This window comes from Toxorhynchites rutilus, chromosome 2, assembly GCF_029784135.1.
Source record: "Toxorhynchites rutilus septentrionalis strain SRP chromosome 2, ASM2978413v1, whole genome shotgun sequence".
Classification (NCBI taxonomy): domain Eukaryota; kingdom Metazoa; phylum Arthropoda; class Insecta; order Diptera; family Culicidae; genus Toxorhynchites; species Toxorhynchites rutilus.
The window spans coordinates 70,541,973-70,567,338 of record NC_073745.1 but is presented as its reverse complement, the minus strand read 5'-3'; positions in this window follow the sequence as shown (position 1 = coordinate 70,567,338).

Sequence of the window (25,366 nt, the reverse complement as noted above, 5' to 3'; positions counted from 1 at the left end):
ATACTAACTGAACTTTGTATGAGGTAAAACGTTTGTTACTTTAATGTTTTTTTAAAATCAATGTTTGTATGGCAAAATAAGCTTTGCAGTATAATTTTTTTAATCTATTGGGAAAAACGAGGGATACTGGGAGGGAAATATAAGTTTTGTTTCAAATTTTGTTAGTTCCAAGATTTTTGAACAGATGGCGCCAATTAAAATGAACAAGATTTATTTCAAGAGGTTCATCTGTTAATAGCTTATGTGTGAATTATGATATTTCGAATGGCGAAGATTGCAGTTCGTTGTGTTTTGTGTCTAAGAAAAATAACGTTTTTGTGTGTGAAATCCTGTTCGAATTTGTGATCCGTTGTAACCAGTTGAAGGCGCAATTGATATTGCAAGAGATAAGTATAAGTTGCTACCTCAACTGATATTTATTTTTAGCGTTATCCACAAAAACAGCAGCAAGTGGCATCACCGCAAACTGCTGTTAATAGAATTCCGGTTTTGGTATCACAGATCTGCTATTGTGTTAATATTTCGCTACACATAAAGTGCTTAGGCGAATGGATGAATGTGGTGTGTGTGAGGAAGGTATTGTGATCAGCGATGATCCGGTTGCGTGTGTTGGAAGTTGCGGCGCTCGTATACACAGGCGCTGCACAAATGTAACCAAAGCAGCTTCTAAGCTGATCAATGATAATGCGAACATACTATTTAAGTGTAATGAGTGTTTGTCTGCAAGCAAACGTGAATCACCGAATGATTTGGTAGTTGACATATCATTGTTGAAAGAGGAGATGAAAAAGCTCACTTTCATATCTGAGACAATAACCAATATTCGTGATACGGTTGCTTCGCAGATAAACAGTGCATTGGAAACAGCTAAACAAGTTTTGGAAACGAGCCTTAATACTGCTCTTCAAGAACATATGGTAAAGCTTGAGAGTAGTGTGGCTAGAATTATGGAAACAAATATGTTGAACAACAAGAATGAATGTGAAAATCAAAATATATTTGCAATGAACAGAAAAAGAAATGTTGAAAGGGATACTCGATCGGAATCCGATTTTAATCCAAGGCGGAAAATGAAAGTGATGTCAAACAGTAATGATAAACCAATTCTGATTGAAAGCAAAAACGACGAGGTTTTTCATGCTACTGAAACATTATCTTTTGCGAACGTTGTTGCGAGAAATCCCAAGATATTCGAAAAACGTAAGGCTGGTCCAGTTATTGTTGTAAAACCTGTAGATTCGATTAAATGTAATGACAGTACCCGAAAAGAAATTAAGAATAAACTCGATCCAAAAATGCATAATGTCCGCAACTTTCGAAACGGGAAAGAAGGCTCGATTATCATAGAGTGTGCAACTGTAGAAAATTGTAATTCAATAAAAAATTACATTGAATGCAAATTAGGTGAAAAATACAAAGCTATCCAAAAGTGAAAATTTTGGAAATGTCTGATCAGTATTCCTCTGATGTTTTTATTGACTTGTTGAAAAGTCAAAATGAAAGCATCGGGATAGGTGAAGTTAATGTGGTTACAACTTATAAGAATCCACGCTTCAAGTACAACAAATATAATGTAGTACTTGAAGTTGACAGTAAGTCTTTCAAAAATTTAATGAGCGCTAAAAAGTAAAAAAAGTAAATATTGGATGGGATCGGTGTCCCGTAGTAGAAACATTTAACGTTCTTAGGTGCTTCAAATGTGGAGAGTTCGGTCACAAAAGTAAATAGTGTCCAAAATGAAGAAACATGTTCTAAATGTAGTAAACAACATTCTACATCTGAATGCTCATCGATATCGGCTGGATGCATTAATTGTCAAAAAATGAATAGAGAACGTAAGCTAAATTTGGACGTCGGTCATCCAGCATACAGTACAGACTGCCCAGTTTATAGAAATATTATTGAAAAAAGAAAATCTATCATTCGGTACGAAGAATAGCAAACAACGACAAGTGCTCGAAATAAAAACTAAAATATTTTGTATTTTAATATTGCTGGGTTGCCTACACACTTCAGTGAATTGAAGCTAATTGTAGGTAACGAACGTCCATTGTTAATATTTATAACAGAAACTCATATAGTAGAGGCTGATGCTTTCGACCAGTGCTATATTTTGGGTTATAGAGTCGCTTTTTGCTTGTCGCACTCCAAACATACTGGAGGGGTTGCCATGTATATCCAGGAATCAATATGTTTCAACATTCGGTTCAACGAAGCGATAGATAACAATTGGTTTTTGGGTATTACTATCGAAAAAGGCATTCAGATTGGAGATTACGGACTAAATATTATACCAGTCTCCCAGTTGTAGTGACCAGCGTTTTGTTGTACTTTTAGATAACCGGTTAGAGCATTTTCTAAATTTCAGTGCAATTAATATCATAGCTAGTGATTTCAATATTAATTTGTTTGATGAACAAAATTCTTCCCAATTGAAGTGCCTAATGGATTATTTTGGTATTTTGGATTAAAGCAAACTGTTTGTGAAGCTACTCGAATAACCCAGTACAGCAGAACATTGATTGACCATGTGTATACAAATTTTGACACGATTAAATCATCTATCGTTGATAAACTGAAAATAACAGATCACGAAACTATATTTATTAGTTTCAATAACAATGAGTGTGAATTAAATGATAGAGTCTTGATAAAGTGCTGGAGAAATCATTCGAAGAATGCATTGTGTGAGCTTGTTACTAGTAGCTTGAATTCTTATCCGGTATCGGGTGATTTAGAAACAAGAGCATCTTTTCTTACGGATTCTCTGCGAACATGTACCAAAAAATTAGTTGAACAAAATTTGTTGAGCCAAAAAACAAGAACTTTTGGTATTCTCTTGACCTGGTGCGAATGAAACGTACTAGGGATAGATGTTTTAAAAAGTTCCGTAACACTAATAGTGCGGTCGACTGGTGTTCTTACACAGTTGCTCGCAATGGTTATTCGAGATCGTTGAAAAAAGCCAGAACGGATCATATCCAGAATAAGATTGATCAGAACAAAAATAATAGCAAACAGTTGTGGAAAATTTTAAAAAGATTGATGAAAGCTAAAAACAGTTGTCCGCGATCCATAACTTTCGGAAATTCAGTCATAACATCAGAAAATCTAATTGCTAATAAGTTTAACTCTTATTTCATTGACAGTATTTCACTTATCAATGATAGTATTGATTTGGTCAGTGAACCTGACGATATAGTACAGCCGACGGCCAGCAGATGTAAACTGGAATTTTTTCACCCAATAACTTTTGCGGACCTAAAAATAATTTGTTTTGCACTAGAAAAGTCGGCTGATATTGATGACGTCAATGCAAAAGTTGTTCAAGATTGCTTTCATGTCATTGGATCTTCCCTGCTGGACCTGATAAATGATTCATTAAGAACTGGGCACGTGCCCAAAGTTTGGAAGGAATCGTTAGTGGTTCCAATACAGAAAATTGCTGGGACGATTAAATCCGAAGAGTTTCGTCCTATCAATACGTTGCACACAATAGAGAAACTGCTAGAATGCAGAAGATGCTATGGGATAGCTTGACGGGACAGCAAGCGTTTCTTCTTGTGACTTGGCTAAACTTTTTACAAGCATGTCCAAAGAAACTTCTGAATAGACGAAGCTTAGTGAAATATCGGTATCACAAAGAGGTGATATCATATCTGTAAGTTGAATCAGTTCGTTTTTTTTTGTTTTGTAAAACTGGTTATGTATTAATTTATTATCAATTAGATAATCGACCAACTCAAACCTATGTAGGGGAATGAGGCGGGACCTTCATTATTATAATTTGTTATTATTTGAAGTTTCATGACATTCCGTTTATTTGTTCACAAACTACAGTTATTTAAGAGTCACTACCTGTGCATCGCATCAAGCTGTGAATAGCGTAATAATCATTATACGTACACTCCAAAAATGGAGAATTCATCTTCAAATATACCTTACACAATAATCAAAATACCCGAACACTTCAATTTATTCCTAACATACGAAAAAAAATCACGAAAATTCATTATTTTTCGACCTTCCAGACAGGGGTCCCCCCTTAAATAAGTTATATCTCGAGAACGGTTAGTCCTGAGGTAAAACGTTATACAGAGCGCACTCGATTATATACAGACTCGATTATATGTGATTCGATTATACAGTCTGAAAAAAAGGTTTTTTTTTCATTTCAAAAATGACTTGTTTCAAGAAAAAATTTGAACCTTTGAACGTTGAGGTGGAATTTAAATGGCTATGATATGGGGTAAAAGTCGTGATTTTTGAAGATTTTGCTTGAATTTTCACCAGGAATTGTTTATATCGATATTACAGCGGAATTAAGAAAAATGGAAGTAGTAAAGTAAGTTTGAGGCAACAAAGTCCGAAACAAAGAAAAAAAGTTCTATAACTCTGTCATTGTTGAAATTCGAACATATGCGTAGAAGGATTTTTTTCATCGAATATGGTCAATAGTGTGGCAGCGAAAATGGACATGTCAAATTTCAAAAACCGACCATGTATATTTTGTTTATTGGCCCAAAAAAATTATCTGTGCCAAGTTTCAGCTCAATCGGACATGATTTAGGGGTGCCTCAAAGCGCTCACAGTTTTGATTTTTTCATCCTCGAAAATCTTCCGAGGGGGCAGTAAAGGAAATTTAGAAAATCGAAAATTTTTTTCGATGCCGAATGACTTAAAAATGCATAAAACGTCGAGATCTGGTGTTATATCGAAAAAAAAATTTGCCGAAAATCGAGTTTTTGGGACTTAGCCTGTGTCTTGAGGCACTCCTCATTTTTTTGAACCAATAAACAAAATGTACATGGTCGGTTCCTGAAATTCGATGATTATTTCTCTTCCATATCTTCATTGCCTCTCAGGCTGAGTCCCAAAAGGTGGATTTTCGGCCAAATTTTTTTTTTCGAGATGACACCAGATCTCGTTTCATGCATTTTTAAGTCATTTGGCGTCGGAAAAAAAAATCGATTTCCCCTTGGAAGATTTTCAAGGATGAAAAAATCAAAACGCGCTTTGAGGCACCCCTAAATCATGTACGATTGATCTGAAACTTGGCACATATATTTTTTTTGGGCCAATAAACAAAATGTACATGGTCGGTTTTTGAAATTCGATGGTGGAATTTTTCCCATACATCCATTGCCACCCTTATGATCATCTATCACCTCGTGGGAAATTTTGGAAAAAAAAATTGGAAAAAAAAATCTTGTGAGAAAGGTATTTTCTGGCTTTGAGGGGATGAATCAAAAACGGCTGTCAATTGTGTGCAGAATCCAGAAGAGTTCATCCGTCGTGACAACTTTGATGAACATGGTGTTATTATGAATATCACGATACTGTCATGTCACGGAGAAAAACAGGTATATTTGTCACTTGTGTATTAGATGGTGAAAGCTAGTCACGCGGAATGGAGTAAGTTTAATTTCGTATTTATTTAGCTTTTTTGCTAACATTTCGGATCTTGTCTTGTCTTGTTTAAGAAACAAAAGATAAACAAACAGTAATTTACACGCCTGGTGGCATTTTTAGAACGAAATTCTGACGTATCCAGAGGACGTAAATTCGTTTATTTGGATTCAGTAAATGTGCTCTGGGATGTAATTAATGATTAAAAATGTAGTTCCCGTAGGCCCATTGAAACATGGTGGAGGTCTACTTCCGATTGTCCTGAATGAACAGAATTTTTTGTTTTTATTTTTAGGATTAGACTAAGAGAGAATTGCAACACCATAAAATGGCTATGGAGACCACTGGCCCAAATACGATCATGATTGATTATATATAATATTGATTTGTTGATATTTTGAATATAAAATAATAACTGTAAAGTTTTTCCAACATTGCAGAGCTATTTTTTTTTGTAATTCAAACATTCACAACTGGCGGACCAGACCAGAATCAGGACGATAGTTATAACTTTTTACGTTATAGATATTTTCAACGGTATTGTTTCGAAGGCATACTTTGAATGAAAGAATATTAAAAAAGTGATAATAAGTTTCAAACAAGGAAAAAATTGTTCTATCATTGCAAGGCATTCACAAATACTGTTTTCAAATTCTTCTCTAGTTATTTTTCCATAATTTTGATATCCGTCCAAAGAAAATCTGAATCACTTTCCGCTTTTGTCAAATTCCTTGAAACCTTAATGTTTTCTATGAGGATTATGCTCCTGACAGACGCTGCTGACCAGTTTCTGTTTAAATAATTAAATCAAACCTCATGTTCCGTATATCAAATTACACGAGAATGGGAAGGATAAGATGATTAAACTTCAGAATCCCATATGGCAGTAGCTCAGATTATACTGATCGTGAGGTGGATAAATTCGAGTTTGTTCTGAGATATAGAAGACATTATTATTCATCAAAATTGTAGAAACGGTTCATAAAAAATGATTCTAAATATTTCTCACTATTAAAACGAGTAAGACACAGCTAAGTACAAGAGTATGCGAGATTTCAATTATCAAACATAATAGTCATGTTTTATCTCTAGCGTAGAATTACATTCTCATATGTTCAACAACTACATTATTCCCGAGCAACCAAGTATTCCACCTCATCTTTGAGCCAGCATTTGATTCAGCAAACTAATCATCGAGGTATAATCGCAAACTTGGCATTATCATACGCGTTCAAACGTCCGAAATTTTGCAACCGACACAACGTTCAAACACCCGACATTATGCAACCAACATGTCTCATATAAACGGGACTGAACACTTTTACTTCACGGAGTTCATTTTTACGCGTAACTGTCCGTGACAATGATGATAGACACAAAAAGATTAAGTGAAGTGTAAGTGACGTGAAAGCGTACGTGGCAGTGATGTTCGTGATCAGGCCCTATATCTCCATTTTTGGGAGTTTGAAACGGCACCACTGTACGTCAGCCGTGACAATAAAAATTCCATTAAAAATATACAAAAAAATATCGAAGGGGAGTTTTTTGAGATATAAAAGTTTTCAATATTAAATTCAATTTTTGGGTAAGAATTTTTAACAGCAAATGTTATTTTTCCTAAAAAAATCGTCAAAATTGCTCTATATTGCCTTTCACGAACTTGCGCCTATATTATTGACAGTTTACAACTGAACGCAGGAGTGTATAACGCGTAATAAATCACATTCCTGTCACCGGATCCAGCTTTGAGGCATAACGATGACTTGTTTGTTTTTCTGACTAATCGTTCGCGGGTGCGAAAGCAAACATCTCATTGTGTCATAGACAATTGGCATTATTTCAGTAGAAAAAATGAATGTTTTCAGATTAAATTTCGTCGAATTTGAGCTTAACAACCGCTTTCCGATTTTTTTTTCGGAGGTGCATCAACACACTCATGGGTTATGTATGGGACAACAGAAGAGAATGATAATTTTAGAGCTTCAATCGTTTCGGATAAACAATCAATCCCCCCGGTGAAACCTCTTCCCCGAAACGATAACAATATCTCCACTGATCGTGCTAAAACGAGGGTCAACGCCGAAATTATGACAGCATTGGAAACAAAATTATGTGGAAATTACAACCGATGAAGGCAGGATTTTGTATTTTCCCCCGAGAAATGTTCAGATTTCGTCAGCGACGCTTTCGAATCCCAACCTTTAGGCGAAATCTCATCTGTTTTTTCCTCTTCTATTCTCCCAGCTTCCAGCGGATGGCGCTTGTCCTTCCAGGAGGGACGAAAAGGCACACGGAGGTCAGCAATAATATTATCCTATTTTGCAGGCTCCGATAGTAGTTGGGCTTGATTTATTCTGTCCGTTCTGTGTGATTAGTAATGCGAGATATAAGGGCTCAATTTCGTCTCCATTGTTGCCGAATGGCGTTGTTATTATATTCGACTATCACAACATTATCTTTAAATCGAACACGTGTAATCAAATGAAGATTGAATGTTCTGAACAGAATCTCTCCCTCTGAAGAGTCTGTAAAGGTTGGAGTGTCTTTTGTATAACCGCATGAAAAAATGCCTGCGGAAAATTCTACATATCAACCTAGATTTAATTTCACAAACGATTTACGATCTGTCAAATTACTTTCAACACAAGAACAAAAACTATGCTTCATCTGGCACACTCTGGAAATGGCTTACAGCAAGCAAAAAAAAGAAAATGGAAACCAACGAACGATAGTCTTCAGTAGAATTGGTCGTTCAGTCGAGAACCGAATCGCCTTTCATTCAATATGTCCATTCGGATAATGTTCGTAGCAAACCACATTTTCCTCCACCCTCCCTCCTGGAGGACCAGAGGGATGATTTTCTAGTCAGCTTGAATTCGACGCATAAATGTCTCAAGTGGAGGCGACGGGTTGATTCTCCTGGGACACTTTTCCGGCCAAACCAACGGACGCGTTCAAGTTTTACCCCATCACGAGGATTGTAATTGCAATAATGTAACAAAACACGAATGGAATCGAGGCAAACGCAGAGAAAAGGCAAACTTCCTGTCATGTGAGATGCAACTTTCCCACACGGCACTCGTTCCATTCGGCCAACAATCCGTTTGAGCCATTTTCCCTCTCTCCGCCACTCCTAGGATCGAAGCTAACTATTTCTCAACTATCACGTTTTATTGCACCGGCATAGCGCAAATCTCCAATTTATACACAATTTTTTCTCTGTTTGTTCTGCAGCATTTTCCCCCTCCCCCCCCCACACTTTCCGTCTCAGGGCCCTGGACGAGTTTCTTGGCAGGCGATAGACCGAGAAACTAGAAATCAATTTAGACATCCTGATGGTATCCCTTTCAATCTGATCCTGCGGAAAATAGCTTTTGCCGTCGTCCCACTGCTTAGGGGAAGATGAGATTCACATTTAGCAGCCATATGTATAAAGAGTGTGTTGTGCCAGATGAAAGTATCTTTTATTTTCTCTTCATCAGTTGTCCACTTACGCTGAGTGCATATTGCATATGGGGAGCTGGCTGTGTCCGTTTGCTGATAATGATTCCGATGATGGTCACACTTTTGATACGAGCTACGAGTTACGTTCCAAGAGTTGGCCCGAATTCTATAATTTCAATATCCATTTGTGCGCTTTAGTGAAATCAAGCTCGACATATTTGTTGGAAAACGACGCGAATAACTTCAAATCAGTGGTGCTGGATATTTACAGTTCCATTTGATCTTGTTATCAACGACTTGGTACTGAAATGGAATATAATTGAATCAACTAAGTATGACACCACCACCAGCGATCTGTTCCAATTTGGCACTGACAGTGATTCTCAATTTATTTGCCTGGCTGTTTTCTTCGGAAGAAACTGCCGTTCTACGCACGTTGTCCCATGTTCCAAAATCAGCAACTGAGAAAAATGCAATCAAAGTTTTCTGGCATATTTGTCTACTAGAAGCTATAAGCATTTTAGTTTAGCAATACACAGGGTTTATTCTTATAAGCAGTAAACTATTGTTTAAAAACTCATGGTGGGACAGTTATGCCTAGAATATAAACATGGGACAATTGAACTTGATGTTGTTTTTTGAAATATTGGAAATAAACAATATGTTTTGACGTAGAACTACGTCTTTCATTAAGGGTGCCAAGTCAGAAAACAAGTCACGTTTTTGTGAAATAAAGTTAACGTTAATAACTATTTTTGCCGTGAACGGATTTTGGCGATTTACATACTAAACGAATCAGAAATTTCCTAAGATTTGTTTAATATGCGATACATTAGAATCCCCTGATTTGTAAATGGTTATAATTCATGAAAACTAAGCGTTTCCATTTTCCCATGGAAAGCTGCTTTCCCGAACAAAGCTGTCAATAACGAGCAACTTATCGACGAGCAACGAAGGGGAAATCGTAGGATTTGAAGTCTCCGTGAACAAAGGAAAAGAAAGAAGAATGAAGGGAAACACTTGCCTAGAATATCATCAGTGGATATCGCTGAGGCAAACTTTCAGTCTCGTTTTGTATTCAAACCAATGAACATCGCTTGTTCGTCTTGTTTTGTGTCATCACATGTCTTCGTTTCGGATTAAGCTGTGGACGTCACCAAATTATTCACTCGCTGATGTCTCTGGCATTGCAATCATTGCATCAAATTAACGCCATTGCATTAAGGTTCTGAGCTACATAAGCTAGGCTATCGTCGGCTCAGCAAGAAAATACATGTTCTGGAATTTTTCCTGTGATTTGGTTTTACATGACGGGAGCAAAACTGATGACAGCTACGCTAATCGAAACCAGCAATATTAACAGAAAGGGCTTCTGTTGAGAAGAGCGCAAAATGGAGATAAGTGTGTGTATGTTTAGTTGCTTGAAGCCATCGGTATATGGAGATTTGTGTGTGTACGTGCGTGCTTTATAACCCGTACGTAAAACTAGTGTATCTTCTCTATGCTGAAATCCCATTTGTATCTGCTCCCATGTACATTGGCCCTGTCACGATGCAACAATCGCCTTATTTTTGATGCTGTGATTTTTGGTGGTACAAATTATGCAGCCGTAATGATAAATATAAATATGGAGAGGATATAGCGGAAATGAAATATTTGCGCTAGATATATTGATGTTGTTATGAGATGTGGAGTGATGATGCTGGTGCAACATGTATATAATCGACTGTAGCCGAGTGTATGTCAATTGCGAAAAAGGCCACGGGAATAGCGTTCGAGGTAAATTTTCAATGCATTGACATGGAATAAATTGCGACACACACACACACTAGTGTATTGTTCTGCGAGGTCAAGAATGAATCATCAATCAATTATCGTCAACTGATTCGACAATGAAAAAACCATTTCAGAGATTTGTCTACTAAGCAGAAGCAGATGCTTCTAAAATTTCACTGCATTATAGAATAATATCCGAAGTTATAAACAAGCGACTTATATAAAATAACAGCGTAGTTCTACGTGAAAAATGCGGTAGTATCTTGGACACAACCTCCTTTTTTCTTATTTGTTTGAGAATTAGTTCCGAAAACAGAAATGAATGCATTAGCTTTGCTGAAAGCGTGACATAACATTCTTGTGCTTGAATCGATTTATTTATTATGGATCAATAAAAAAGCCTAGAATATAAACATGGGATAATTGAGCTTGATGTTGTTTTTTGAAAAACTGGGAACAATTAATAATTTTTTTTTTGACGTAGAACTACGTCTTTCATTCTTCTTCTTCTTCTTCTTATATGGCACTAACGTTCCTAGAGGAACTCTGCCGTCTCAACGTAGTATTACTTGCGTCATTTTCATTAGTACTTAGTTGAGATTTCTATGCCAAATAACACGCATTGAATGCATTCTGAGTGGCAAGCTCTAGAATACGCGTGACCACAGTGCAAGTCAGAGGAAATTTCTTTGAAGAAAAATTTCCCCGACCAGAACGGGAATCGAACCCGAACCCCCGGCATGTTAGGTTTGACGCTAACCACTCGGCCACGGAAGCACAACGTCTTTCATTAAGGGTGCCAAATCAGAAAACAGGTCACGTTTTTATGAAATAAAGTTAACGTTAATAACTATTTTTGACGCGAACGAATTTTGGCGATTTACATACCAACAGAAACGGAAATTCCTTAAGATTTGTATACTACTACTATATATTATATATATTATATACATTATAATCCCATAGTCTGTATATGGCTTAAATTAATGAAAATTGGAAGCATTACCATTTCCTCTTACATTTGTTCTGTCTATTTGTGTGATTTCCCGAACAGAGCTGTCAATAACGAGCAACTTATCGACGAGCAACGAAGGGGAAATCGTAAGATGTAAAGTCTCCGTGAACAAAGGAAACGAAGAAGAACGAAGGGGAATATTTGCCTAAAGTATAAACAGTGGATCTCGCTGAGGCAAACTTTCATTCTTCGAAAGGAAATCTACTGAACAACATCGTTGCTGGGCGAGCTGGACGGCGAGGGATCGAATGCCTTTCTAAAGGTAATGAGGGTGGAGGAGTAATATGATGGATAAAGTAAAGTTTTCCAAGGGCCCTTTTGAAGGTTACAGACGAATAAACTGAAGAAGTTTAAAGTATCAAGCAAGGAAGGAAGGCAAACTTTTAGTATCGTTCTGTACTCAAAGCAATGAGTATCGCTTGTTTTTCCTTGTTTTGCGTCATCACATGTCTTCGTTTCGGAACGAGCTGCGGATGCGACCAATTGCTCACTCGCTGATGTCTCTGGCATTGCAATCATTACATCAAACTGACGCCATTGCATTAAAGTTCTGAGCTACACAATTGTGTGGGTAATCATCAAGCTAGGCTTTCGTCAGCTCACCAAGAAAATAAATGTTCAGGAATTGATTTGTGATTTGGTTTCGCATAACGGTAAGAATAATCTCTCCACTAAAGAGGACAGCTAAGCTAATCTAGACTGGCCATATTAACGGAAAGGGCTTCAGTTGAAAAGACCGCAAAACGGAGATAAGTGTGGGTATATTTAGTGCTTCAAGCAATCGTATATGGATATGTGTATGCGTGCGTGCGTGCTTCATAACCCGTACGTAAAATAGTGCATCTTCGTTACGCTGAAACCCCATTTGTATCTGCTCCCGTGTGCATTGGTCCTGTAACGATGCAACAATCGCGTAATTTTTTTATGCTATGATTGATGATTGTTTGATGTTGCAAATTATGCAGTCGTAACGATAAATATACACAAGGAAGGGGGATGTAGCGAGAGGGAAATATTTACGCTAGGGTATTGGTAATGAATCTCTGCTGAGGCAAATATTCAGCCTTTTCCAAGCAGTTAATATTGTTTTTTTCTGTCATCAATGCATTGAACTGACGCTACGATGAAGCAGGTGTTAAGGTTGTGCACCAGAAAATTATTTGGAGAATACCAAGTTATTCAATATGTATATTAAGTTACTAATTTATTTGGGCTTGCGTGCCAGTCGCAAGACTGCTTTCAACTAGGATTGCAGTTGAGCTAATTCTGATCATAATGAAGCAGTGCTACTTTTTTCGAGTTGTTGAGATTAACATATATTAATTTAGCCACCAAGAAAGTAAATGTCGTTCTGAAATGTTGTATGTGGTTGGTTTCGCTAGCCAGTAGCAAAACTTTCTCCACTAAGGATGACAGCTGCGCTTATCTCGAGCATGTATTGTTCTGCGAGCACAAGAATGAATCATCAAACAAATATCGTCAAATGAATCAACAATAAAAAAAACATTTCAGGGCGACCAAACTGGTAGAATGGTTATTTCAAAATTTTCGTAGCATTATAAAATTATACGCAGTTATAAACAAGCGACTTGAATTAAACTACAGTGTAGTTCTACGTCCATAATGCGGTCGTGGTTTGAACACAACCTCCTATATATTTTTTTGGTTTTCTGGAAGATTAGACATCAAAACTTCGTTTTATGAAGAAAAGTGAAAATTGTCAAAAAGTAACATGGGACAACTATGCGTAGAACGGCAGGAAATCTGGCTGAAGAATATTCCTCGAAAGAATGTATGTCTTTGCCAGAATGCCTTTTGACTGAATAAATATCTGAATAAATGAATAGATATCAGTGAGTGCTTCTGTGGGGAACGTTTAAGGTTTAAGGTTTAAGGTGAGTACTTGGAGGGGATCTGGCGTAATGGTAACATCCGTACCTCTCACGCTAAATGTCATGAGTTCAATTCTCACTCCCGACATTCTCCCAAAAATGGAAGCAAAAGTGACGAACTAGCCAAAAGTATTGAAAGTCACTATAATACAGAAAATGAAGAAAAAACTTTGAATACCACATGTAGGGGAAGACGGGGTTAGACCATCCCCCAAAGAAAACCAATTTTCAGTTGAATGTTGAAAGATTTCCCTCATTTGTTGTGCTACATATTATTGAGTATATAATAATCTACCACTAAAAATGTGTAGCTCTCGATTGTATAACTTTTCTGGGCGTTTTTTCATGAATTTTTGCCATTGATTTGTTGGTGGTTCTAGGAATTCCAAAACGAACTGATGCTAACTTTCTTATGCACTTTCGAGGCATTTGTGTGCAAAGAGACGAGCAAAAAGATGGTATTTTATTTGATATGAAAATCATTAGATATCACAACGTGAGACGCCTTTACCCCGTCGAAAATGGTCCGTCTTCCCCCCCAGAGCACCTTTTGCATTATTTTGCATTTTACACGCATTTTATATTATATTTTACATTCCTTTTCAGACAGGTAGAACCGGAACAATCTACTGAAGGACTGGAATACTGGCGACTAACGGAATATACAGTTTTTGCTGGAGGAATCCAATTCGCAATGAACGAAAATTTTGTTTTGTTTACAATTTTGATATTTCGTGCACTCAAGTTTCTGTTGTTTAGTTCTAGAACAAAGTCATTTATACGGATGAGACGAAAATAAATCTCTTTGAATCGGATGGAGGACAGATAGTGTGAAGGAAACCAAGATCAGTGCTCCAGATTCAGCATTTGGTTCCCACAGTAAAACAATAAACGGCGATGGACAAGATGGCTTCATTGAACATCTTGAAACGTAACTTTCAGTGTCCAGTGCAGACATTGGCTCTCCCGCGTGATTACTACTTCCAACAGAATGATGACCCGAAGCAAACTGACCTCGTTATGCGGGAATACCTGAATAACACCTCCGAATTCACCGGACTTCAACACTATTGAGTATCTTTGGTGGGAAATCAAGAACCATCTGAAGAATAAAAATCCAAGGAACAAAGCGGAACTCGAAACGACGATTACGGAGATCTGGGAGGGACTTCCGTCTACAGTGACCAGAAATCTCGCCTCGTCGCTTGCAGGAAGTGCTGGACGTCAAAGGGGGGCCGTACCAAATATGAGGGGATTGATTTTTGTTATCTGTTAACATTTCCGTACTGATTTCGATTTTCTTTTTAAGAAAACTTGAACTGTACACTCAATTTTGCAACGTCTGAATCGAAGATTTTTTGTTTGTTTTTTAAACATGAAGTAGATTTTTTTTCTTATCACTACATGAGAGTGAAAAGGATCAATTTTACGATGAACCAACATGGGGTGCATATTTAATTTTGCAATTGACTGTGCATCATGTATTTATTTGCTCCAGACTTTCTCCATCTCACTCAAATGTCGATTATTTACAAACTATAAACAACAGTGAGGTATTCCTATTGGGATTTGAAAGCATACTTCCATGAAAGATACGTTGTATCTTATATAATTTTTTTTGTCCATGTTCCAAAATTCTCCTCTCTGTACCTTCGCTTCGACTAGGACTTCTTCAGCATTCGCCGTCAACAGAAAGTGAATTGACTAGAACATTGGCAAGCGTTGAGAGCGAGGATGTCTCATTAACTATGCTAGTCAATAATTTTATTTTATTTTGACGTGGGACTACGTCTAACCGGAATATATGGGGGGTAAAATGAAAACATAAACACTGAACATGCAGCGAAAAATGCAAGATTTCGAATACTTATAACTCAGACATTTTCTACTCGATTGGAAAGATGTTTGCATCAATTGATAGGGGATATTTCTACGCATCTATCGCAATTAATAAAATGTTATTTTTCGTTAGATAAATAATTGAATAACTGTAAAATGTTAAGCGTTATGTAAACGCCCGAACTGCTTCGTTTTGATTGGCCCGGTTACCCCAACACATACTTCAAAACCAAGCAGCCTTGGGGAAATCGGAATTACAAATACATGAAAGTAGGGAGACTTTTGCTCTCTCCGAAATGTGTTCCTTAACACAGACTTCAAAAAAAGCAGCATTGGAGAAATCGACATTGCAAATACATGGAAGTAGGGGGAGCTTTTGTTCCCACCGAAATGTGTTTCCCTAACACCGAATTCAAATTCAAGGAGCTTAGGAAAATTGGCATTGCGAATTCATGCATGTTGGGGGTATTTTTATTTCGACTGAAATGTGTTTCCCTAACACAGACATCAAATCCATTGAGCGAGGGAAAATTGGCAGTGTAAATCATGCAAGTCGAGGGCATTTTTGTTCCGACTAAAATATGTTTCCTCAACACAGACTTCAGAACCAAGGTGTCTAGGGAAATTGAGATTGCAAATTTATGCAGGTTGGGAGTATTTTTGTTCCGACTGAAATCTGTTTACCTATGAAGACATCTAAACCAAGGTGTCTGGGGAAATGGACATTGCAAATACATGCAAACTGCGAGTACTTTTGCTCTCTTGCCTTTGTGCAGACTAGAGTACGTTTCCCTTACACAGTCTTCTAATCTTAGGTACCCGGTAAGATCGCGCAGACACTAGAGACATGGCATTTGTTCAATCTTTATACTCACAACGCAAATATATTGAATTTATTTGAATACGGAAATTGTTTCATTCAATCAAAAATTTAATATATACAAACAAATGATTACTAAGCTAATGTAATCCCACGTCAACTTTGCAGTTATATCATAGATATAACCCACTCATTTTTTTTTATTTAGTCATTTCGTCAAACAAATGTAGACTACACACTTATACACTAATGTTACAATGTTTTCTTAGGTTAAATATTATTTTTGCGGTACATGTTTCTTTTTAGCTGTTTTTTATTCATTGTTGTGTCAATTATTTCGCAGTGCTGATTGTATATACGCATCATGCGATTGATAGGGGCGTTATTTGCATAATTTGTTCTGGATGTTTTGGTTAGAAACAAATTTCGCATTCTTAGTTGACGCCCAGGTGCATAGAAATTTAGTTTTTCTAGTAATTCAGCTGACTGTACTCGTTGCGAAATTAGGTCATTAACAAAAGAAAGCATTGCAAATTCACGGCGTTCTTTTAGTGTTTGGATGTTTATGAGCATGCAACGTGCTTCATATGAAGGAAGTGGAAATGAGGTCCAGTTGAGTTTACGAAGTGCAAATAGAAGAAACTGTTTCTGGACTGACTCAATGCGTTCTTCATGTATGACCATATACGGGTTCCAAACGTTGTTACAGTATTCCAGAATAGGCATTACATATGTAATATATAAAAGCTTTATTGTGTATGGGTCCTGGAAGTTATGCGAGAAGCGTTTGACAAAACTTAACACACTATTCGCCTTATTTATTACAGAGTTGTAGTGTTCTATGAATGTGAGTTTACAGTCCAGGACGACGCCTAGATTTCTAATTATTTCACATATTTCTACATTTTGATTTCCAAGACATATTACAATATTTGGTACATGTTTTTTTCTGCTAAATGTTATAGAGTTGCACTTTTTCACATTCAGTGTTAGTAGATTTTTATCACACCAAGTATGGAATACATTTCGAAATGTTTCGATGTCGTTTTCATTTCCAATTTCCGCGAAAAGCTTCATGTCGTCGGCATACACAAGTACATTGATACGCTTGAGAACGAAGGAGATGTCATTAACGTACAGAATGAAAAGAAGAGGACCAAGATGAGAGCCTTGTGGGACTCCCGAAGTGACTTTTACTGGATTTGAAAGAGAATTTCGAAAATGAACAATTTGTTCACGGTTTGTTAGATAAGAATTGAGCCAGTTTAAGAGTCTATGTTCCATTCCTATTTTCTGCAATTTGAAGAGTAGTAATGGAATGTCGATGCGGTCAAATGCGTTACTGAAGTCAGTGTAAAAAGCTTCTACGTGTTTGCCATTTTCCATTGCATTCAAAATAAAAGTCACAAAAGCCAACAGATTAGTTGCAGTTGAACGGCCTTTGAAGAAGCCATGTTGCATACACGTAATTCTATTTTTTACTTGTTGGAAGACTTTTTCGTTGACTATTGCTTCGAATAGTTTAGGAATGCAAGAGATAATGGCAATTCCACGATAATTACGTACGTCAGATTTAGCGCCTGATTTAAAGATAGGTACCAAAAAAGATTGTTTCCATTTTTCTGGGAATATTCCAGTTTGTAGTGACATATTGAAAATGCAATGTAAGGGAAGGGTGAGTTCCTCAGCTAGGTTCTTTAGGAATATAGGTGCTATTCCGTCAGGTCCTGGTCCTTTTGTTCCGTCTAATTTGTTTAGTGCATGGCATATTTCCTGTTGTTAAAGATAGTTCACCGATATGTCATTTGGATATTCCGGTAAAAATGGAAAGTAGTTCCGATCGCAATTTTCTTCGGAAAATGTGGTATATACTCCCTGAAAGAAATTTGCAAAGAGATTACAAATTTCGTTCGAAGAATTCCTCACATCCTCATCGACATGCATCTGCGATGGGAAGTTATTGCTTTTGAGCTTAGACTTTACGTAATTAAAGAATTTCTTCGGGCATGATATGACTTCAGTTTCGACCTTTCTATTGTACTCTTCGTGTGCACTTTTAATTGCAAAATTTAATTCTTGGGAAATATTTTGATATTCAAGCAAATTTTGATGACTTTTGTCTATTTTGTATTTTTTATGTCATTTTTGTTTTTTATTCTTTATATTTCTTATTTGAACGTTAAACCAAGTAGGATATTTGCTGGTTGAATTTCTTCGTCTTCTTTTCTTCGGCACAAATTCTGATATTATGTTATTCAGAATTTCGTGAAGAACAGTTAAGTTGACATCTCGTTCGCTGTTCAATAAAGTTTGCCATTCTATTCTAATTGACGAGACTAATAAATACAAATCTGCCTCTTCATTCAGCTGACTTCAATCCACATTTCTACTTCTCCCTGAGACGAATCTCTTTACCAGCGCACGCAATCTTATTTTCACGTCCATATAAAGTGAAACGAAAACTTGATTTCTGATGCAAAAAAGTAGTTACACCATTAATGGCCGGTTTATTGCCTACCCACCGTGAACTTAAACCAACGAATTTAGACAGTTATTAGGGTTCCCTGAATAGAACGCTGCAGAACAGAAACGACCACTCAGAAAAAGTGGTGTAGGCTAGAAATATTGTGGCGCGGTATGTGGTTGAACTCGAACATCGATACATGCATACGTGATACATGAGAGAGAGAAACGAATTCATTTTGGGGAGAATCACTTCAATATGCAATGAATTCCATTTGATGGGGTAGAATGAAATGAGATAGTCGAGTCATAGAGTGAGATTGTAACTGAATGCCCGAATAACCGTTGAGTCATGTTGACGGAGAAACTGCTGGAGGAACCCAAAACTCATTTCCAATCGAATACGAAGGTGAATTTCTTCATAGTCTTCTGACTATCCACAGTTGAATATTACTTTGTCGAGCCCTGGTCAGCGTAGTGACGGCTTACTACTAAAAATTCGGTAGGTAGCGCCATTCCCGAGATCCAAGCGGCTCAGGGACACCGGTCGAATTAGGGCAACCTTCATTTATCTATTGAGAAAAAAAAAACAAAAAAAATCAAGTTTTACAAGCTTTTGACGTAGGACTACACCTTTCATTTCTATACCGGGGTGTAAAATCAAAGTTTCGAAAACGAAAGCGTTACGCCGGAGACCGAGATTTTGAGCGTTAATAGCTCTTAAACAACTGAACCAGTTGAGCTCTTAAACAACTGGGTTTACATTTTATACTTTTATGGTTTATAAAATGACGCTTCCTTTGTTTTCGTTCATTTCTTACTCTACTCTCGCACCGTGAGGACTCGTTTGTGTGGGACCAAGCACACAGCTCGTTAGTCTTTCGGTGGTAAGGCACCACGAAAGCAGCTCGGATAAGTGCACCAGCCGCGAGGAGTGTGACCACATCGCTATCGACCGGGAACTTTGCGTGAAATTCGTCGCTATCAGAAGTCGACCGAATTGTTGATCCGCAAGCTACCTTTGCAGCATTTGGTTCGTGGAATTGCTCAGGACTTCAAAACCGACTTGCGCTTCCAAAGTTCCGCGGTTATGATGCTGCAGGAGGCCTATTCGAAAATAACAATTTGTGTGCTGTCCATGCAAAACACGTCACATGCCCAAGGACATCCAGCTGGCCCATTGTATCCGAGGAGAGCGTGCTATTAGCTTAGCATAAAATCAACTGCCCTTTTCAGGGCTCCAAATTTGATGGATAAGAGTTCAGAAAAGTTTTTTACAGACCAAACTGAAAGGAATATTTTCGTTTGGATGCCATTCAGCATCGAGAAAATTCCGGAAAGATCTAATCGTTGCTGAAAAATAATCTGCCAGTTCCCTGGGAATTGAAAAATACATTCATGCGAAAGAGTTTATTTTAATGTTTTCTAACCATATAACACAGCGACCAAATATTTTTCAATCAAGTGCTATTAACAGGTGGTTATCGAGTTAGCAATAACCACTGGAGGGCTGGAAAGAACTAATCATTGCTGAAAAATAATCTGCCAGTTCCCCTGGGAATTGAAGAATACATTCATGTGAAAGAGTTTATTTTAATGTTTTCTATCCGTGTAACACTGCGACCAAATATTTTTCAATCAAATGCTACTAACAGGTGGTTATCGAGTTAGTATTAACCACTGGTGGGTTTCGAGTATCGAGGAAAATCTGAAAAGAATTAATTGTTGCTGAAAAATACTCTGCCAGTTCCCCTGGGAATTGAAAAATACATTGAAGCGAAATAGTTTATTCTAATGTTTTCTATCCATATAACACTGCAATCAAATACATTTGGTTTTGTGATTTTTCAATCAATCGCAATTAACAGGAAAGCTTCTGAAAATTATTCTTTCCCATCAGTAGAAAATTTTCGTATCCAATATTGGATGCATAACATGAAAAACCTTGAGCCTCCAACGTAACGCTCTCGTTTTTGAAGTCACCCAAATATTTATTTATCCATTCATTCAGGATGATCTCTAAATCAAACAAATGATCTCTAAATCAACGCTAGTCCTACGTCACCCTTGCGGTTATACCATAGATATAACCCACTTCCTGTTTTTTGAGGAGTATTTTTCACCAGAAAAATTGTTCAGATTCACCAGGTTGTAATTACTTGTTGCTAGGTCCGAACTGTAAGAATGATTAGCTCGACCAAACTTTCGGACTTTCTGCCGAGTCGCGATATACGTGGTTTGGTGCTGTCCTGATGAAGTACAATTCCTTTTTCATTGCCCAAGGTTGACCGCTTTTGGGCAATCGCTTCCTTCATATGGTCCAATTGTTAACAGTATACACCATGGGTAATAATTTTGACCGTTCCTTGCCTGTTGCAGAGTGCAACAAACGAATCAATTAACGAAATGATAACTTGTGAACTTTATTACAGAGTTAAAATTTTCTCGTAAATAACATTTGTTCTTAGTACATAGTTTTAGGTTGTTTCATTTATGGCTACGTTTGTGGATTCCGTGGAATTCGTTGCATTCGTTCCCTGAACTATATTGAATAGAACCTGAATAGGTGCATATATCAACAATTAGTAGGGTATTGAGCCATTGATTATATTAAATACCTCAAATTCGAGTATCTCGCACGACCTCACGGAATATAAGTGGAGACAATCGATCAACCTACATCTGAGCGATTAATTTACTAATTATTTTATTAATCTTTTATTATCATTGTTTTATTAATTATTCGAATTTGAAACGCACATATAATTTTTTGATCTTTTTATTTTGTTTTTTTTAAGGCTCATTCGCATTTTAGCTGTAACAGAGCCGAATTTTAATCGTGTACATGTAACATGTTTATCATATCTATAATTAGCACATTGCACAAGTTGCCATTTTTCGGCGTTGGAGCATTCCCTTCAATACCATTGCATATGGTACACATTTACACAGTAGCCATCTAGACGTAAGAGTTTTCCTACTGTTCTTCCATTATCCAGTTAGACCGGACAGCGGAGACAGTTGATTGATCATTGTTGAGTTATTTATAGAACAGCAGCCCGATGTGTCTTGCAGAGCAGAGCTAGTTGTATGGATGAATCGATCTTATTTCGACCGTGGATTGATCTCCATCGCTGACGATTGTTGCGTGGACGTAGTTATTCTATAACATCACAAAGATGGTTAATAAGGGCCCTGGATTTTGAACTCACGATCGATCGCTTACTAAGCGAACGCGCAACCAACGTGGCTACGGGGACCCCCGAATTTATAACGTTTCTCATTGATTTATGACTTACGATGCTTCAAGCTTCAAACGAAATAGGATAAAACATTTGCATTAAAATGGACAGAAATTGCCGATTTTTCATGGATTTACCTTACAACACACTGACGAAACTACCCATGCAGCATCAATCATAGTAGCCCATGAGTCCGCAGAAAAAATTTGACAGCTCTATCAATGAAAATCTAACCGAAATGGCGAAAACAGTGAAGCTACTCAGTTCAGAAGTTTGCGCGTTCGTATTTTACTTTCCGAAGAAGTGAGTTCCGAAGTGAAGTTTATTTCACACGCCAAGTTCCCCAAGAAGGTGTTGCTGTGGCTGACAATCAGCGAGAAGGAGATATCAAAACCGCTTTTCATTAGCTCCAGACTGGCCGTGAACGGGGAAATTCACGAAGTGGCTGCCGGAAGTTGCATCGTTTATCGAGAAATACCATAAGGGCGAAGACAAGGTGTTCTGGTTGGATCTGGCATCGGCCCACTACTCGAAGTGATCGTTAGAGGATATGGAGCGGCTGAGTATCGATGTGGTACCCAAGTCGGTGAACCCGCCCAATGTCCCCCAGCTGCGTCCCATCGAGAATTTCTGGGCAAACCTAAAGCGTAAGATCTACTCCAACAATTTTGTCGCGAAAACTGAGAAGGGATTGATAAACAAAACGAAGAAAAACTCAAAAACATGCCTACACGCATGTTTTCGTCCGACATGGCAAATGTTCCGGTTAACTGCCGGAAGGCCGCTCGCAAGGGCGTAGAATTATTTGTTGCAAGTAAGCTAATATAATTACCTTTCATGGGAAAGGGCCTGGCCGGGTAAGGGAGTAAAAAGTTACCCCAAACCAAATCACAAATATTGGCAAATATTTTATAGGATATTAAATAAGAAATTTTGGCGTTTTATTGAACCCTATGTGGTTTAACATAGGATGTATAATGAATTCATATTTAAATGTGTTCCTACGACTTCTCTAGATATGTGTGATTTTTGTCAGATTTTATTCAGTGTTACGCGGTACAAAAAAAATGTTTTTTTCAATTTCGATTCGATTTCATCGATTTCAAGAAAATAAAAATCATAATGCAGATAATGAAGAAAATTATGTTTGTGTCTCGTAATGCACTTAAAAAATCAGGAAAAAATTGCACCACATGTAGAAAAAATGATACAAATGAACGCATTTAAATAAAAATTAGAGCAGAAGTGGGTCTCAAAGTTATATTTTTTTTCAAAATTTCGAAATGCCAGAAAATATATAATTTTGTTTTGTACCGCATATTTAAATTGTTTTATTACATTTTTTGATGAACAAATTGTTAGTAAAATGTACTTTCAGTATTTTTTCCATATTTTTGACTCAAAGCTATTGAGAATGGCGTGAAGAAAACGAGAAGGTGCATTTTTCACCGTAGATCCTATGGTGTACCATATAAGGACTCAAATATATGGTACTACTGCCAAAATGTTTTATTTACTACCGGATACAATATTTTCCATACAGCTGGTGATTTGGTTTGGGGGCGCTTTTTACTCCCTTACCCAGCCAGACCCGTTGGAAATATTAAAAAAAAAATTTTTTTGTACCGCGCAACACTGAAAAAAAATCTGAAAAAATCACACATATCTAGAAAAGCCGTAGGAACACATTTAAATATGAATAAGAGTAGTACTGAATCTCTAAATAAAAAAAATAATCAAAATTTCATTATTTGTTTTAGTACTTAAATTTTTGATAATTTTTTTTTTGATTATTTTTCTCGATACACCGTAGTAAGATACACATTCAGTATTTTTTTCAAATTTTTATCTCGAAGTTTGTGAGGATGGCGTGAAATAAACGAAAAAGTACGTTTTTCACTATAGATCCTATGTTAAACCACATAAGGGTTCAAAAAAACCGCTAAAATTTCTTATTTAATATGCAATACAATATTTACCATACAGCTGGTGATTTGGTTTGGGGGCGCTTTTTATTCTCTTACCCGGCCAGGCCCTTTACCAAACTCAATTGTTTGTCTCAGTTTTTTTTATCACCATCCGAAAAAAGTCTATATTTTAATGCAAACGTTTGATGAGATTTTAGTGAATCTCAGATTTTTTTCCAATTTTTAAGTAGTATTGGTATGGTTTTCAGGTTTCTAAGATGGGGATTTAAAAGTACTGGAAAACGGAATCCGTCCGAATTCCGTTCCGTGACAACCTTCCGGAGCGAAATCCCTGTTAAAGAAAACTGCAAGATTGGTGTACAGAAATCGGATACCTGAAAGGAGTTGACGGTTTGTGAAGCTTTGATTCCACGTTTTTAATAGGTTTTTTTTATGGTGAACGTTATCTTGAGATCCAAAAATTTGATAAAACTGTGTGGTATACGTCATTAAGGAAGTGTGAAATGAGCTTATTGATTTGATAGTGTCAATCGAACTGAACTCGACCACATCACAGGCGTCGATGTTTTGGTTAACACGTACAATCATGACTCGTCCTCTTTTCCTCTTCGGCATTCGTACTGGTAAGACGTGCTCTAACATTGGGGAATTTCCCTTCAGAGCGAGAATTGCACAAAAACTAATGATAGTCAGCTTTGAAAACTTGGATAAATGTTCCTGTTAGTTGACTAAGAATTCTTCTAGCTTCTAGCATCAAGAGAATAATGCCAGGACTGCACTGAGAATATTTTAGGCGCCGTGCTCAAAGAACGTAACGCGAGAAGGGAGGGGGGGGGATAGGGAGGTTGAGGTTGCGTACTTACTGTGTATTAGAGATAGCAAACTGCGTAACGTAAGGGGCGGGAGCGGGTTCAAAATCCGGATTTTTAGCGTTACGTAATTTGGGCACGACGCCTTAGTCATAAAACGAAAACTTTAGAACAATCGAAATCTAAGCACAATACTGATCCTATATGGATCTAAATTTGTTTCAATTAACACAAATTGTACATTCGAATATTGCAGCTCTTTTTCCCCAGACTCAGCCACCAGTCACCACTCACAGTTTTGCGTATGATCGGCGATTTTCGGTGCGGTGTTTAAATTCGCGCTGAACGCTGTATTTTCTATGAGCAAAAACAATCGCGCGAATCGATTAAGCCGCCACTTATCTACTACTTCATGAAAGTTGAACGAGTCCGGGGGTGGAGAAATCCAATATCGTAGCAATGTGGCACCATTTGCAGCTTTTTGGTGGATGAGTGGGTGAGCTTTCAAATCGTGGGCAGCATCGGTGGCGGCGGCGGCGGCGGAGCTGATTCCCCGACTACATCAGCAGAAGTGTGAACAAACATAAATTTAGTTATCATATAGCATCGGTTTTTGTATTGAAGCCGGTTTGGTATCCTGGCTGGGATCAGGGACCATCGCTATTAATTTGAGCTTGACATGATACAAATTGCTCGAGTTTCGGAGTGAGAGAGCGTTCGGCTGGTTTA